The 18795-nt window shown below is 45.8% G+C and overlaps 1 protein-coding gene across 3 annotated transcripts in view; it reads left to right on the top strand.

Moving 5' to 3' along the window:
- FGF18 (fibroblast growth factor 18) overlaps positions 1–18795 on the top strand; it is a 359051-nt gene that overhangs the window by 279992 nt on the left and 60264 nt on the right. The gene's annotated exons all lie outside the window — the stretch shown is intronic.

Genomic DNA, 18795 nt, shown 5'->3' on the forward strand with positions numbered 1-18795 from the left:
AGTATTTTATTGGTGTTGGCGCTGTGGATTGGCAGAATGATATTATTAATGATATAATTTTACACCACAAAAAAAAATTACAATAATCCGCGCCAGAAAGACTACAACAGTGTAGATACCAGGGATTACCAATCCCAACCAAAAGTTCCAAATACAAAAAATGTGGTAAATGCACTTGCGATGTCTGAATATTGATCACTGTGTTCTCAGGCGGATAAGAGTATACCTCCACCACTGAGAAGAACCAGAATTAGGGCCACAGAGAAGGTCAAATTGACGATGTATAACCAAAAGGGGGGGTATCGCCCCCTGCAACTGACCTCTCTGTTGTGCCCAACAGAGAGGTCAGTTGCAGGGGGCGATACCCCTCCTTTTAATTTTACATGTTCACAATTTTTATACTGTACTTGCTGTTATATTTATCTGGTTTAAAAAATTTTTTTTTAAATAAAATCCGTCTACTTACTGTGCCGCAAATGGTGTCATCAGAAACCTCTTGGTTGCACGCGGAGGTGGAGGGGGCAGGCTGTTTCCTTGCAGTGTTGCTGACCGATTCCCTGGGCAGCTCCTGGTCCACCGTGAAGGCCAGCAGGTCGTAGTACCACAGCCTGGGCACATAGACTTGGTCTGCCCCTGCCCCAGACCGCTTTGAGGACTCCACCTTATTTAGTTCCTTTTTAAATACGGTCCTCATATTAGCAATCCGAGTCCGGACCCACTCTACATTTGCTATGGGGTAGTATGTCTGGCTGATCCTCACCAGCTCCTCCAGAGCAGATAGCCTCTTCTGCCGATTCGAATGGTCTCTGGATTTGGTGTTCCATAGACAATTCTGATCCCTGTAGGCCTCAATGAAGTCCTTCATAAATTCGAAATTTTTTTCTGCCATGGTTGAATTTCTGTTCCAAAAAATAAAATAAAAAGGCATATTATTTTCTTGATACACAAAGCACACCATAAACCATTTAATGTACAGGTGTTCAGTCTGTGGGCCACTAGATATACTGTAGCTATAGTACAGGAGTTGAAACTCTGTGGGACATAGGATACACGGTCACTACAAGCCCCAGCATACCCATGGCCCACAGATTGAAGTCCCTGTCATAGAAAACTACACATTTTGTTTTAATACTCACCGAAAGAAATGTCGATATACAGTCCGGAAAATTCGCAGCGTAGCTCCGATCACTCGAACAGCAACGACGGAATATTCTTTCGTGCTGAACGTGGCTTGAAACACAGTGATTGGATGAGCGCAGGAATCTCCGCCCCACTCACGTGCTTGGCGTCATACAGACACGGGACATCGAGGAGCCATGTCGGAGGGTCTTGCGCCACCGCATATGGGGGAGGCCAGTACAGCACCTTTGTTTTCCAATTCAGCACTGATAACAACAGATAAAGAAATCGCTGAGAGACAGGACAACAAGGAGAAAAAAGTGACGCGCGCCTCCGCCATGTCATCTGCAGAGGTGGAACTGATGGTAAAAATGCTGGATAGAAGGGACTACGATTGTTCGCGAAAAACATACCCCAAGACGAATTATAGAAAAGAAATTATTATGCAGCGTGTATGCAAGGAGATAAAGGAGAAGTTTGGGAAAAGAAGGTCCAAATACCAGCTACAGAAACGGTGGTCGGACCTGAAGCACAAGGAGCAGGCCAAGCTAAAGAAAATTCGTGGAATTATTAAAAGAAGTGAGTCCAATGCCCTAGGTGGCTTTATTAATATACTGTCTTGATCCATTACATTTTGTGTGTTTTGCTGACATGTTGCTTGTTTTTACTCAGAGGAAATCCAGTCCAGGAGAAGACATGAGGAAGGCAGAGACAGGGCCTCCAACCTGAAAATAAAGAAGGAGAGTACAACAGGTAGGTTTTGTACCAGCACACCAACACAACAACACATGTTTTATACACAAAACAAGGTGTAGTAATACGTCACTTTACCTTGTCACTGTAGATGATATCCAGGCTGCGCAGCCGATGGAAGGGACCACAGAGGGCCACCAAGTGATTGCGATCACAAGCAGTGTAGATGGTGAGTGTATACTGCAAATCATCTTTATGGGATAGTGACGTATCATTTGTGGAAAGGTAAACATTTCTTTATCTGTACTTATTATAGATATCGAGATTTCAGATGTCAGTGCAGAGGGGGAGAAGAACACACCATCACCTGACACGTCCAGCGATGAAAGCACAATGCAAGAAAACATGACACAAGTCCATAAATGTCTACAAGAACTAAGCGGAAAAGTCCATACCGTAGCCCCGAAAATCCAAAAAGGCGTAGCAGTAGTACACTCTTTATATGAAAAAATTTATAACGGTTTGCATTATAAAGTCAAAAAATAGTTTGTGTACTTTATTTTACTTTTTTTCTCCTTCTTGTTTATTTGAAAGCCAGCAGCATGCACCTTAAAATGGTGCATGTCGTGGCAAGCAGTCTCACGGCAGCAATGCATCCCATGTGAGCAGGCCGGGATGTTCCCATGTGATGCGTTGCTGCCGTGGGACCGCTTTCCACTACATACACCACCATGTTCCAATGTCTTTGATGTTTTTTGGGTGGGTGGGCGTTCCTGCTACAACTTCTCGTGGCACCTATGTCATGGCAAGCAGTCTCACGGCAGCAACGCATCCCATGTGAGCAGGCCGGGATGTTCCCATGTGATGCGTTGCTGCCGTGGGACCGCTTTCCACTACATACACCACCATGTTCCAATGTCTTTGATGTTTTTTGGGTGGGTGGGCGTTCCTGCTACAACTTCTCGTGGCACCTATGTCATGGCAAGCAGTCTCACGGCAGCAACGCATCCCATGTGAGCAGGCCGGGATGTTCCCATGTGATGCGTTGCTGCCGTGGGACCGCTTTCCACTACATACACCACCATGTCCATATGTCTTTGATGTTTTTTGGGTGGGTGGGCGTTCCTGCTACAACTTCTCGTGGCACCTATGTCATGGCAAGCAGTCTCACGGCAGCAACGCATCCCATGTGAGCAGGCCGGGATGTTCCCATGTGATGCGTTGCTGCCGTGGGACCGCTTTCCACTACATACACCACCATGTTCCAATGTTTTTTATAGTTTTTTGGGTGGGTGGGTGGGTGGGCGGGCGTTCCTGCTACACCTTCACGTGGCACTTATGTCATGGCAAGCACCTGTATGTGACACTCTGTTCAGGTCCGACCACCGTTTTACCTCAAATAAACAAAGTGTTCACAGTATTTTTTGTCAGTATTTCTTAATAAATGTTAAGTGTTTATGCAGAACAATGAACATCAAATATCTATCTATCTATCTTCTATAACTATATCTGTCAGGAATGCACACACAACGATTATTTATTTCAAAAGGAATGCACACACAACGAATATTCTTTAACAGCATGGCACGGAAAGTACGGGGGAGAAGACTTCCTGTTGTTTACATGCTGCGCTGATGGAGGGATGACGCAGCTAGTCAACACCCACATGGGCGTGCTGCTTTTGGGAGGAATGATCGCAGGAACGGGCTGCATATCGATCGAACGTGCGTACACATGTCACTTTTCTTTCGATATGGAGCCGTCCTGTCGGAAGAATATTAAGCAGCAAAGAACCTTCGACCGACCGACCGTGGACGGCCAAGAGCGTTTTTGGCCGTTTATCGATCGCAACGAAGGTATCGGGACTGCGTACACATATATACAATCGAACGGCCGTTCGTCCGCAGATCGGAAGAACGGCCCGACGATTGTACATATGTGTACCCAGCTTTAGAATATATCTCTGTCACTGTTATAATTGCATCAGTGTCAGCTGCTGCAAATGTCTTTTTTATTTACCATGTACTTGTCCTAATTTGCATTTGTACTGTAAATAACTATTTTCTTTGGTTCTTTTGCTCATCTATGTATTGTCAGGCACTGCGGACCCCTTGTGGCACCATATAAATAAATCGATGATAATAATAATAATTATTATTATTATTTAGACTATTACACTGAAAGCAAACATCCTTTTATTGTTGGCCAGAGAAAACTAGATTATCTTTTGAACAGTTCTTTTGTAAGAGCGAGTGAGCTGTTGCTCACTAAAAGTTCAATGGTAGTTCTTCAGTTCTTCTTGGAGTCCTATTTTTATGTTCTGTATAATTGTCATACAATGCATTTGCCTGAGCACAGCAATGCCACACATGGTAGCTTAAAGGAACTGTACTGATTTACTCATTAGGACTGTATGAACTGCTAATCTAGTCACGTTTTGGTACTTGTGTACTAGCACGGCGCCGATTGCATCGCAGACCATAAGGCATACGATGCGATGCTGCGCGATGGCAGGCGATGTTATACAATTTTAAATTGTATACCATCGCATTGTATGCCATTGTATCGCATATACAATGGTATGCGATTTTAAATTGTATAAGCACCCTAATGGGTATTTCAATATTAAAAGTGCCCCCTATAAGATAATTAAACGTCATGGGTGCTTACTTTGTTAAAAGCACCCCCAACGGCACCCCCACTATCAACGCCAACCCGAAGCGTGGCGAGCGCAGCGAGATCGCGTGGGGCGGCGGTACGCATCCTCCGACCTTTTCATACCCCCACTATCCACGTCGGCGTGGAGTTGATTTTATATAGTGTGGCGAGCCACCGAGCCCGAATCGTGGCAAGCACAGCGCGCCCCGCGAGGTGACGCGGAATACATGTAAAGTAATATGTAAAGTGTTATATAAAATCAACTCCACGCCGACGTGGAGTTGATTTTATATAGTGTGGCGAGCCACCGAGCCCGAAGCGTGGCAAGCGCAGCGCGCCCCGCGAGGTGACGCGGAATACATGTAAAGTAATATGTAAAGTGTTATATAAAATCAACTCCACGCCGACGTGGAGTTGATTTTATATAGTGTGGCGAGCCACCGAGCCCGAAGCGTGGCAAGCGCAGCGCGCCCCGCGAGGTGACGCGGAATACAAGTAAAGTAATATGTAAAGTGATATATAAAATCAACTCCACGCCGACGTGGATAGTGGGGGTATGAAAAGGTCGGAGGACGCGTACCGCCGCCGCTCGCCATGCTTTGGGTTGGCGTTCATAGTGGGGGTGGCGTGGGGGTGCATTTAACATTGTAAGCCCCCATTAGGGTGCTTATACAATAAAAAATTATATAGGGGGCTTATATAATTTAAAATCGCATCGCTGTGCATCGGGTGTATGGCATGCGATGCGATTATAAGTCGTACGACTTAATATCGTGGGCGCCGTGATAATACACAAGTACCCACTTTTTTTCTGAGAGCGATAAAGCAGAGTTTGCAAAGTAACCTGTCAGCTTCTGTCATTTATCTTGCAGTTTAAGATGTGACAGAAGCTGATTGGTTGCTAGGGGCAATTTACTAAGATAGGAGTTATATTTCACATGGGATGTTGCTATGAGCAACCTATCATGTACTATCTTATTTTCCATAAGGTGAAAAATAAATAAGAAGATTCTGATGGTTGCTCATAGCAACATCTCATGTGAAATAAATCTCCCATTTTAGTATATTTCCCCTATGTATCATGAAGGTTCACACATCCATCTATGGGCAGTATTCAATGTGAATACTCGGCATGTGCAGCGAATCCTGTTTAGGAGTCGCTGCACAGTCGCCATGTTCCGGAGGGCTGGAGCCTTCGCTGCCAGCCCTCACTGTCACAGTATTCAATGCCGCTGGGGCTTGCTGCCCCTGATGGCGATTCTTAACCCCTGCGACGGACACCGCAGGAAGCCGGGGGACGGCGGCAGGCAGATAGATGGAAGTCTCCCTGCCTGCCTCAGAATGTATGTGTGTGTGTGGGGGGGAGGGAGGGCTCCCAGGGACCCAGGCAGCACAAGCTGCCCCCCAGGAGAGCTAGCAGGGGACGCAGGAGGGAGCCGCTTGCACTGCTCCCGATCGTGCATATGTAATGATCGGGAACAGTGAATTTGTGAATATCTAATGAGCTGCTCTCGGCCCCCTGCTGGCTGTTATGTGTAAAAAAATAATAATATTTTTAATTAAATATATAAGCACATGAATAAAAATAGCATGCCCCTTCACATAATAAAATTCCTGATTTTTTTACACCAAATTGTGTAAAAAAACAAACAAAAAAAACCTGTATTTTAAAAGTTCACATTCCAGTTCACCATAAAAAGATGGCGATTGCTACATGGTGACACGTGGTGAAAATCACTTAGAAAGCAATTCGCCATCTGATCATTGAATACACTCACGGCGAATCACATTGAAAAACCACAGCGAATTGCGGAGACTATCAGATGGTGAATTGTCCATCATTCACTGTTCGTCGGGGATGCAGTCAAAATCCCGACAGGGTCAAAATCCTGACAGGGTCAAAATCCTGACATTTAAAATCCCGACATGGACAAAATCACGACATTTAAAATCCCGACAAGGTCAAAATACAGACATATAGAATGTTCAGGTGAAACAGTCAACATGACTTTCCGTCGACAGGTCGTGAGGTCGACATGGCTTTTTTCACTTTTTTTTGACCCGACATGTGCCGACAAGCAGTATTTCATGCCCTACCATCCACTAGGGCGTGGTGGGCGAATAAAATAGTGTGCCGAGCGCATCGAGGCACCGTACTCGAAGCATAGTGAGCGAAGCGATCGATGCGAGGGGCTGTGGTTCACTTCCAACTGTGTCCATGTCGACAGTGTCGACATTCGGGTAAAAAACTGTGAAAAAACCCATGTTGACTTGTCGACTGTACATTCTATAGTCGGTATTTTGACCTTGTCAGGATTTTAAATGTCGAGATTTTGTCCATGTCTGGATTTTAAATGTCGGGATTTTGACCTTGTCGGGATTTTGTCCTTGTCGGTATTATGACCCATTCGGGATTTTGACCCTGTCGGGATTTTGACCGTCGGGATTTCATACCGAATCCGTTCGCCGTCGGTGAATATTGCACGTTGAATAGGGTGATTCACTTTTTCAGTAAAAGGATTCAGCTTAGAGCATGAAAAAAGCACACATTCGCGGTAGAACATGGAGAATCAGCCTAATTGAATACTGCCCTATGTCTTGTGGAGTAAACAAAGCTACAGTATACAACATGCAGCACCCAGCACTGTGTCTTTGGCTGATTGGGAGTGTAGCTTGTGACCTAATATACTGGGGGAAGGAAGCATTGCAGCATAGTTCTGCTTCATACAATACATTTGCCTGAGCACATGTGGCACACACATGGTAGCTTAGAATTACTGCACTGACGCATGAGTCAGGGAACTGTATGAATCTATTTCATTTGAATTTTTTTCAAAGTGAGCAAGTGAAACATTCAAAAGAACTAGTTCTTTCCACTGAGCGATCAAATGAGCACCGCTTTTTTTAGTGAGCGACTTTGCCCATCTCTACCCTCATCCCACACCCCCAGTATGAGATTTAATTCAGTTAGAAAACACAGAGGGACTCCAATTCGCTCCATGATTCTGATCATCTCGTTCCAAAATTTATATACAGTTTTGCACTCCCACAAAAGATGCCGAAGAGTACCTCCCGTTTCTCCACATTTTGGACATATATCCGACCTGCAATTTCTTTCAGTCTTGCAGGGGTTATATAAGTCATATGAAGAATATTACATTTAACCTGCTGTATTCACATTGAGTTGGTGTTGCATTTAGGGGCCGATAATGCAGCCCCCCCCCCCAATTTATCTCCTCTACTTGAGGGATATTGTCAGCCCAATTGAGCGGTAATGATATAGTTGGCCTATCGTCGTTATTCTATATTTGTTTTTATACATTTCCCTCCTGTTGATCTTTAATTTCCCTCAATAGATTCAGGTATTTGGGTCCAGCCCCTCAAACTTTGACTCTTTACAGACCATCTCTAAACTTTAACTGCTTGGGTGGAAGGTTCTGACGGAGCCTTTTCACCAGCAGTCTCTGGAGGGGTGTTAGGTCTGGATCCACACACTCTAAAGCTGTGTACACACAGGGGCGATAGGGGCTGAGCGACCATATTGCCAGTGATTGAAGTGTGCACCAGCGATAAAACACCGGGTGCGCACTCCCGTTTTCAGCCCCTGAATGGTCGCTGGTCGGAGGAGCATGCTCCTCTGACCAGCGACTTCCACTGCCTCTTCTCCCGGCAGTGTGACATTTTCATCTGCGACCATCTCTGGTCGCAGATGAAAACGGGACATTGAGCAATATGATTGCTGAGCAATATATTGCTAGCAATATATTGCCAGCAATCATATCGCCCGTGTGTACGCACCTTTAGAGTTTTAACAACTACCCCATAGCTTCTCCCTCCCTAACCAAAGAGCATAAATGAACCAAATGAGCTACCATGTAATATACCTTGAATTTTAGCAAAGCAAGGCCTTCCTTGTCTCTGTCTTTGCCGAGAGTTTCAGCCTGATTCTGGGGCACTTATTGCGCTATATAATTAAGGAAATTATACTATTTATTTGTTGAAATATATATAAAAATTTGGGCAAATAACCATCTTTACAAGGTTAACCCTCCCTACAGTATTTGTGAGATGGGTAACTTTGTCAAGCACCAGCACTTGGTCCTAAAGTCACTAATCAATGGGATAACATTATCCTGTAAAAAATCTGCTGTTATTCTAGATACACAGATCTCCAAATATCTAAGCCTTTCTTTCCTCTGTAGGGGTAAACTATCATGCAGATTAATCGATTCATTACTCCCTATTAGCAAAAGATGCAACTTTTTCCAATTCATTGTAAGGCCCGAAGGACGTTAGCCACCTAGAGAATACTCCCTTATATGTCACCTGAAGCTTGTTCATAAGTCACTGTTTAGTTCAGAAACTGTGGCTAAGACTGTAAGCAGTCCAGTGACACCTAAATTCCTTGGTCCTGTTGTATTCAAGCTCCTAAAAACCACACCAGCAAGTCCCTCCTTGTCAATTTCTGGATCTGGATCAGAAGTAGTCCGGATGGCCATGTCACTGGTATGACTGACTCCTCATCTATCTGGGATTCCTCCGGAGGGTCCTACAGTGCTACCTGCTACGCCTACTGCTGCCGCTGCTGCTGTTGCTGCTTGGAGTTGTTCTTCATCCCAGAGGGGAAGTCAGAACACTACTACTTATTTCACTGAGCAATTGACCGTCCAACAGTCATTTGCGATAAAGATAAAGTACGTCATCGGTCATCCTATGGCAAAGCGAATCACTGAGGCCTTGACCATAGGTTGGTGTTAGACATGCATCCGGTATCCGCCATTAGTGGAGTTGGATTTAGACAATTCATGGAGGTAGTGTGTCCCCGGTACCAAATCCAAACTAGATTCCACTTCATTAAGCAGGTGATAACCAGGATGTACAGAGACATCAGAAAAAGTGTCCTCAGTGCCCTGAAAAATGTGGTTGTGCAAGTGGTACAGGGCAAACTAAGGACTATATGACTGTTACAGCCCACTGGGTAGATGCATCGCATTCCGCAGCAACAACAACAACATCACCAATAGCAGCATCTTCAAAGTGCCGGCTCATTCCAAGGTAGGCTACGTTGTGTTCAATTAGAGGCACAATACCGAGAAGCTCTTAGAAAAATTGAGGAAAATCAATGCACAATGGCTTACCCCACTTAGACTCTCCAGGGGACTTGTGGTATCTGACAATGCCAGTAACGTTGTGCGGGCATTACATCTGTGCATATTCTAACATGTCCCATGTTTTGACCACACAATAAGTTTGGTGGTGCAGCATTTTTCTGAAAAGGGACATTCAGGAGATGCTTGCAGTGGCCTGCAAAATTGAAAAACCTGGAGTGCGATTCCATTAACCCCTTGGGTGGTATCCCCGGAAATTTTCCGGGCTCAGCTGCGCTGCCGCAGCAGGCTGTCCCGGAAAATTTATGAGCATACCACTAATATAGAATAGGAGCATGCCAGTGGTGTCCTGGTGTGCACCACTGGCACAGCACCTCTAGTGCCTCCCACCCCCCGGGCCAACCCTTCCAGTCCCCCCCGTCACCTTTGCTCCGGCGATCAGTACGCCGGAGATCCCCTGATACGCCCGCCAGCCATCACTCATTTTACAGTGACATCGGTGGCAGGCTCGGGTATGGTCTCTGGAGCGCTCAGGCACCCGAGTCCTCCCAAGCCGCCGCAAACATCCCCTAGCCTGCCGCTGATGTCACTGCTGAATGTGACAGGTGGCTTAGGCAGCGGGGACAGCGGCAGCAGGGAAGCTCCGGCGTACTAACGTCAGAGCGTAGGTGAGGGGGGCTTCCAACTTTCTGTGGTGGGTTTTGCTGGGGAAGGACAAACCTAATACTACTTATCCTATTACCGCTCCGTCTCCTATTCTCAATTCGCATCATTCGGAGGCATATATTACACAGTGTAGCGGCTTTTCATTCTCTCTGGAATGCATATCGTTATTTGAGGAACAATCTGTTAAACCGATCTATTTGCCTTATCACGTTCTTTCATTATTCCTAATAGCCATTTTCTTTTTACTCCAGGTGTCCTACGGTTTTACATACAGGGAGGGTTAAAGTGGTCACAGTGCCTACCTCCCCGCATCAAATCCTGTCTATTGACATCCTGAGCTAAATACATAGTATGCACAAAATACACAATGTATATATATATATATATATATATATATATATATGCCCACATACAATCTAAATTTATCTTATGTTGGATTTGAACCCAAACCGGGTTCTTATCTATTGCGCCACCAGGCTCTGGATGTTAAGCCTGGCTTTTCTTGTGTCTATATAGACTCATCATTGTACTATTCAAAAGAAGGGGACCTTATTCCATTACTCTTTATTAGATATCGCATTAAATTCTACCTTATATTTTCTAATTTTACCTGAGGGTATATCGATAATATTTTCAACGGGTCCACTATTTATTTAATAGTTCTACTATATTTACACATACGCACGCATATAAAAAATTATATGACTGCAGAAAACAGGAAAGTTAACAATACTGCATTCCTTTAAGAGTATTATATATATATATATATATATATATATATATACACTTGATATTAAATTGTTATTAACGACTAATTGTATCATACATCCATTCCTTTAAATAATTATTTTCAATCCCAATGGGGAGTACACCCGTGGTGTCAGGTCCGTGCAGCCTCCTGCTGCAGTGCCGCCAGTCACAGTGCTCCACCTTTTTTCCGCAGGTGTATCCTCCCATGGGTCTCAAATATCCTACATTTTATATTTTTCATAAATTTGGATCCCCACTACCTACAATTTTCTTGAGATAACCACCAAAATAGGACCTCCCATATAGCATTTATGTTGTTTCCACCCAATCCCCCCCCCCCCCCCAAAAAAAAGGTACTTGTATCCTAGCACGGCGCCCACGATATTCATTTGTATGGCATCTTATGCATTGTATCGCATCGCATGCCATATACCCACATGCGATGCGATTTAAAATTGTATAAGCACCCTAATGGGTGCTTACCATGTTAAATGCACCCCCACGCCACCCCCACTATCAACGCCAACCCGAAGCGTGGCGAGCGCAGTGAGCCCGCGAGGGGCGGCGGTACGCGTCCTCCGACCTTTTCATAACCCCACTATCCACTTCGGCATGGAGTTGATTTTATATAGTGTGGCGAGCGCAGTGAGCCACCGCGCCCGAAGCGTGGGAAGGGGCCGCGTATTACTTTACGTGTATTCCGCGTCTTGCTGCGCCCGCCACGCTTCGGGCACGGTGGCTCGCTGCGCTCGCCCCACTATCTAAAATCAACTCCACGCCGATGTGGATGGTGGGGGTATGAAAAAGTCGGAGGACGCGTACCGCCGCCCCTCGCGGGCTCGCAGCGCTCGCCACGCTTCGGGTTGGCGTTGATAGTGGGGGTGGCGTAGGGGTACTTTTAACATTGTAAGCACCCATTACGGTGCATATACAATTAATAATCTTATAGGGGGACCATTTAACAATGAAAACACCCATTAGGGTGCTTATACATTATTAAATCGTATACCATTGTATATGGCATACAGTGCGATGGTATACGATTTAAAATTGTATAACATCGGCTGCCATCGCATAGCATTGCATAGCATACCATTGTATGGCTTATGGTATGCGATGCGATGGGCGCCGTGCTAGGAAACAAGTACCAATTGAATATCCCCTGGAAAACAGAGGAAGATTGGGCGCTAATTGACTGCACAATTCGGAGTATATGATATGTGGACAAAAGTTATTTATATATATATATATATATATATATATATATATAGACTCTTGTTTCAGTCCGGCAATCTCCCCTACTCAGTGCAACGCACGTGGGTGCCTTCCGGGTACATGTATAAAGGTCAGTTTCAAACAAGCAGCGGCACTCCACGATTTACTGTGATCAAAGGTTTATTCCCGTGGAATAAACCTTTGATCACAGTAAATCGTGGAGTGCCGCTGCTTGTTTGAAACTGACCTTTATATATATATATATATACATATATAGGTAACTTGGCAAAAAGGCATCACTTGGAGGCTTGGTAGAATTTCAAAGGCTTTATTGCGTTGTAACCGACACCAGTGTTTCGAGCTCAAGGCTCGTCCTCAGGGTTCGAACCCTGAGGACGAGCCTTGAGCTAGAAACACTGGTGTCGGTTACAACGCAATAAAGCCTTTGAAATTCTACCAAGCCTCCGAGTGACGCCTTTTTGCCAAGTTACCTGCATTTGGTCCACACACCTGGGAAGGCACCGGAGCAAGCTGCGGTCTTATATATTGGTGGAGTGCCGGATTCATCTCTCTGTTTATATATATATATATATATATATATATATATATAATGTTGGGGTGTAGACCGCACTCTCACTGGGGAAGGTAGAAGCCAGCAGTGGGGTGTCCTGTGAAGGGGTGCAGAGTGTACACTGAACTCCAATTCATAGAAAGTGGTTTCTCTAAGACAGAGACACAGGCACTCGCCACTTTATCCAAAAACAGTCAGGTTTTTGGTAAAAAATAAATAAAGTTTATTTTTCAAATAAGCCAGCAGGTCAAAAGGATAACATCACCAAACTCCGACGTTTCGGTCCGTGAACAATGGACCTTTATCAAGGAGCCTAGTTAAGTACAGAAAACAATGTAAACAGCAAAAAAGAGCCTATACATATTCAAGTACTTCAAAGTGATGCAGAAATTATATAAGGGTAAACTTACGTTTCAGGTGAGTATCATGGAAAACAACAAAGCCATAAGTGTGCTGCATGCAAACCAGCATGGAACAGTGGTGGTTACACACTGAGTAACTCACTGAGTGAGTGATGCTGGCCTGGTTTAAATAGCCCCCAGCAGGAAGTAAGTCAGCGCCGGGTCCCGCCGTTTTCGTTAGTGATGTCACATCCTGTGTGACGTGACCAGGAAGTCAGCATCTAGGGTGGACCGCACTATGGGGCGCACGCCGGTGCCGGATGTCCGGTCACCGGAAGTGACGTCTACGCTGATTGGAGCGCACCGAGATGTGTGCGTTCCATGTGTATAGTGGGGATGAGCCAGCACCTGTGGTGCGCATAACGCAGCACCAATGATCCCCGTGAGTGAGATCAGGGAGGGACAAGGTCTGGTGCCGGATGCCCGGTCACCGGAAGTGACGTCAGCGCCTGTTTGGAACGCAAGATAGGAATGTGTGCGTTCCATGGGAGAAACGCGGAAATGTGCAGAACGCAGTGTAGCTTGTGCACAAAGTGTGGATCAGCAGGTGGATATTGCCAACGTAAGAATGGGGCTATGGTGACATACTCAGCAGGTCGTAGAACAAGTAAGGGGAGAGAGGCCCCCCAGCATCACCTGACTACACCTATAAGCTGGTATCGATCCAGTGGGGAGAAAGTAAATAAACCAGGTTCAGCATAATATTAATAATAATCATCATAATAATACAAGTGTCATCCAGAGTCAGGTGGTCACCACCTACCATCACCAATGTGCATATGTCATTTACACACCGGCAGATAGGTGTAGAGTTATAAGTGCAAATTGCAATGGGAGCACGAATGTTTTGGTATGTGCGCCCAGACACAGACATAATAAAGTATAGATCAAAACATCACCAGGGTGGTAGTGAATCACCCTGTGTGGGGTCAAACTGTGAAGTGATACATCACCCTCTGGTGCATAAGGATATATACAGAGCAAGGAAAAGTGAAGAGAGACACATATATAGTGACAATACGAATATTAGATTAGATAGTACCCATCAGAGGTACAGTTCATTATTTTTTATTTCAGAAATATATTAAGGGGGTTATTCTCATTTAAGCCCTTCGGGGCCAGTGTCCCCAATTCGTAGATCCAACGGCTCTCTTTCTTTTTTAGTAGTAGTCCACGATCACTGCCTCGCGGAGGAGGGGGGACCCAATCAATAAGCCGACAGCGTAGGCTTGCAACCTGATGTCCTGCTGAGAGAAAGTGTCTCGGGATTGGCAGATCAGTTTTGCCAGTGTCCAATGCTGCCCGGATCGAGTTCCTGTGGTTCGCCATACGCTCCCTGAACTTCCGGGTAGTCATACCGGTGTATGCCAACCCACAAGGACAGGTGAGGAGATATATTACGTGATCGAGGAGACAATGCAGTCGAAATCGTATTTTGATGGCTTTTCCAGACTGGGGATGAGGGAAGGAAGGGCCGGTCAGCATACCATTGCAGGTGGTGCAACCCGTGCATTTGTAGCACCCAGGGCACTGGGAGAGGAGCCATGATGCATTCTGTTTGGGTTCAGGATGTATAGTGGGACGCATGAGGAGCTGCTTTAGGTTGGGACCCTTTCGGTATGCCATCATCGGGTGTGAATGGCGCTGAAGCTTCAGGTGAGGATCAGAAGAAATCATTGGCCAGTTTCTCTGTAGACTTTTGTTGATTGTGGAAGAAGCATGGTTGAATGTGTTAACAAACGTCATGCGGGGATTTTGTGTGAGCGGTCTTGCTTCTCTGTTGTTTTGTTGTGCCATTTTCGTCTCGGCCTTTTTTAGGCATCTGCATAGAACATCATGGGTGTAGCCACGGTCTTTAAAACGTTCGGTCATCGATCTAAATTGCTCTTCCATGATGTCTGCGTTGCTGTTATTTCGCATCACCCGCATGTATTGTGATACTGGCAGATTTTCTTTAAGAGCTGGGGGATGCTGGCTGCTTGTGGCCAAGAGGGTGTTCCTGTCGGTACTCTTCCGATACAAGCTGGTTTGTAGATGGTTGTTGACAATGGACACACCGATATCAAGGAAACTGATGGATGTAGCATTGATGGAATGAGTGAAGCGGATCGGGTTGTTCATCGCATTGAGGATAGAGATCATTCCAAGGAGTTCAGTCTCGGAGCCTTGCCAAAACAGGAAGATGTCGTCAATATATCGTTTGAATATTGAGATCTTATCACCGAATCTTGGTAGAATGAATTGGTCCTCATACTCCTGCATATATAGGCATGCGTAGGATGGGGCCAGATTGGACCCCATCGCAGTTCCTGCAACTTGAATGTAGTATTTTTGATGATACATAAAGTGGTTGCATCGGAGGATTAGTGAGGCAAGATCAACCAAGAAGTCTGTTGGGGGATTGAGATCAGTCCGGGTGTCTAACTTTTTCTTGAGAATTCTGAGACCATCGTCGTGCGGTATGATGGTGTATAATGAACTCGCGTCCATTGTTGCCAGCAGGGGTTGGTCATTCAGGTTTACACTCTGTAGTTGTGCAATGAAGTCACTTGAGTCACGTACAAAGGTATGCCCAGAGGTCACCAGGGGTTGTAGGAAGCAATCAACAAATATGGCCAAGTGTTGAAGCAAAGAGTTGCGGGCAGAAATGATGGGGCAAACAGGGAAGGTTACCGTGAGGAAGCTGTGGTTCTCTTTAGAGATCCAATGGTGTGCCAGAGCGAGATCTAGTAGTGCATCAACCCGGCGCTTGAATCCAGGGATACGGTTTTGAGAAACTTGGTTATATGTTTGGGTGTCCGAGAGTTGGCGAAGGATCTCAGCATTGTATTGTGTCCAGTTCTGGAGGACGACCGCTCCTCCCTTGTCTGCCGGCCGAACGACTATCTCTTTGTTGCGTTTGAGGGTAGCCAGTGCTGTACGTTCGGTGGCTGTTAGATTTTGATAGGATGGTTTCTGTTGAGTGTTCTGGATATCAATTTCAATCATTCTGGTGAAGGTCCTGATTGATGGGTTAGACGAGACCGGGTCGAAGGCTGAGGGTGGTTTAAGTTTTGTAATTGATGTGGATGTAGTTGCCGTTATGCTGTTACAGAAATGTTCCTGAAGCCTCAGTTTCCTCCCAAACTTGTAGAGGTCTACAGATGCCTCGAATGGGTCGAAGTTGCACGTTGGAACAAACGACAAGCCCTTGGAGAGTAGGGAGATCATAGGGGGAGTCAAGGCAAGGTCAGAGAGGTTGAAGATCAGATCTTCGCCTGTCTGCGCACCCTTTTGCCCAGAATTTCCTCGGCGGGGATGTGGCCTCTGCCTCTTCCTTTTCCTTGTCGGTTGTTCCTGCCTCGGGGTGCTGTAGGGCCAGAATCTAAAAAATCTGACAGGAACACTCAACAGAAACCATCCTATCAAAATCTAACAGCCACCGAACGTACAGCACTGGCTACCCTCAAACGCAACAAAGAGATAGTCATTCGGCCGGCAGACAAGGGAGGAGCGGTCGTCCTCCAGAACTGGACACAATACAATGCTGAGATCCTTCGCCAACTCTCGGACACCCAAACATATACAGTAGGAGCAAGTTTCATCTTTGCTCCTTTGGGCGTGGCTAGCCATGGCTAGCCATGGCTATTCTATTGTTCTCAGCTGCAATACAATACGTATTGCAGCTGAGAACAATAGAATAGCCATGGCTGGCCATGGCTAGCCATGGCCAAAGGAGCAAAGATGAAACTTGCTCCTACTGTAACCAAGTTTCTCAAAACCCCATCCCTGGATTCAAGCGCCGGGTTGATGCACTACTAGATCTCGCTCTGGCACACCATTGGATCTCTAAAGAGAACCACAGCTTCCTCACGGTAACCTTCCCTGTTTGCCCCATCATATATACATTGCCAAAAATACACAAATCTGACACCAACCCCCCGGGCAGGCCGATCATTTCTGCCCGCAACTCTTTGCTTCAACCCTTGGCCATATTTGTTGATTGCTTCCTACAACCCCTGGTGACCTCTGGGCATACCTATGTACGTGACTCAAGTGACTTCATTGCACAACTACAGAGTGTAAACCTGAATGACCAACCCCTGCTGGCAACAATGGACGTGAGTTCATTATACACCGTCATACCGCACGACGATGGTCTCAGAATTCTCAAGAAAAAGTTAGACACCCGGACTGATCTCAATCCCCCAACAGACTTCTTGGTTGATCTTGCCTCACTAATCCTCCGATGCAACCACTTTATGTATCATCAAAAATACTACATTCAAGTTGCAGGAACTGCGATGGGGTCCAATCTGGCCCCATCCTACGCATGCCTATATATGCAGGAGTATGAGGACCAATTCGTTCTACCAAGATTCGGTGATAAGATCTCAATATTCAAACGATATATTGACGACATCTTCCTGTTTTGGCAAGGCTCCGAGACTGAACTCCTTGGAATGATCTTTATCCTCAATGCGATGAACAACCCGATCCGCTTCACTCATTCCATCAATGCTACATCCATCAGTTTCCTTGATATCTGTGTGTCCATTGTCAACAACCATCTACAAACCAGCTTGTATCGGAAGAGTACCGACAGGAACACCCTCTTGGCCACAAGCAGCCAGCATCCCCCAGCTCTTAAAGAAAATCTGCCAGTATCACAATACATGCGGGTGATGCGAAATAACAGCAACGCAGACATCATGGAAGAGCAATTGAGATCGATGACCGAACGTTTTAAAGACCGTGGCTACACCCATGATGTTCTACGCAGATGTCTAAAAAAGGCCAAGACGAAAATGGCACAACAAAACAACAGAGAAGCAAGACCGCTCACACAAAATCCCCGCATGACGTTTGTTAACACATTCAACCATGCTTCTTCCACAATCAACAAATGTCTACAGAGAAACTGGCCAATGATTTCTTCTGATCCTCACCTGAAGCTTCAGCGCCATTCACACCCGATGATGGCATACCGAAAGGGTCCCAACCTAAAGCAGCTCCTCATGCGTCCCACTATACATCCTGAACCCAAACAGAATGCATCATGGCTTCTCTCCCAGCGCCCTGGGTGCTACAAATGCACGGGTTGCACCACCTGCAATGGTATGCTGACCGGCCCTTCCTTCCCTCATCCCCAGTCTGGAAAAGCCATCAAAATACGATTTTGACTGCATTGTCTCCTCGATCACGTAATATATCTCCTCACCTGTCCTTGTGGGTTGGCATACACCGGTATGACTACCCGGAAGTTCAGGGAGCGTATGGCGAACCACAGGAACTCGATCCGGGCAGCATTGGACACTGGCAAAACTGATCTGCCAATCCCGAGACACTTTCTCTCAGCAGGACATCAGGATGCAAGCCTACGCTGTCGGCTTATTGATTGGGTCCCCCCTCCTCTGCGAGGCGGAGATCGTGGACTAATACTAAAAAAGAAAGAGAGCCGTTGGATCTACGAATTGGGGACACTGGCCCCCGAAGGGCTTAAATGAGAATAACCCCCTTAATATATTTCTGAAATAAAAAATAATGGACTGTACCTCTGATAATTATTCGTATTGTCACTATATATGTGTCTCTCTTCACTTTTCCTTGCTCTGTATATATCATTATGCACCCG

This window comes from Crinia signifera, chromosome 4, assembly GCF_055691185.1.
Source record: "Crinia signifera chromosome 4, ASM5569118v1, whole genome shotgun sequence".
Taxonomy (NCBI): Eukaryota; Metazoa; Chordata; class Amphibia; order Anura; family Myobatrachidae; genus Crinia; species Crinia signifera.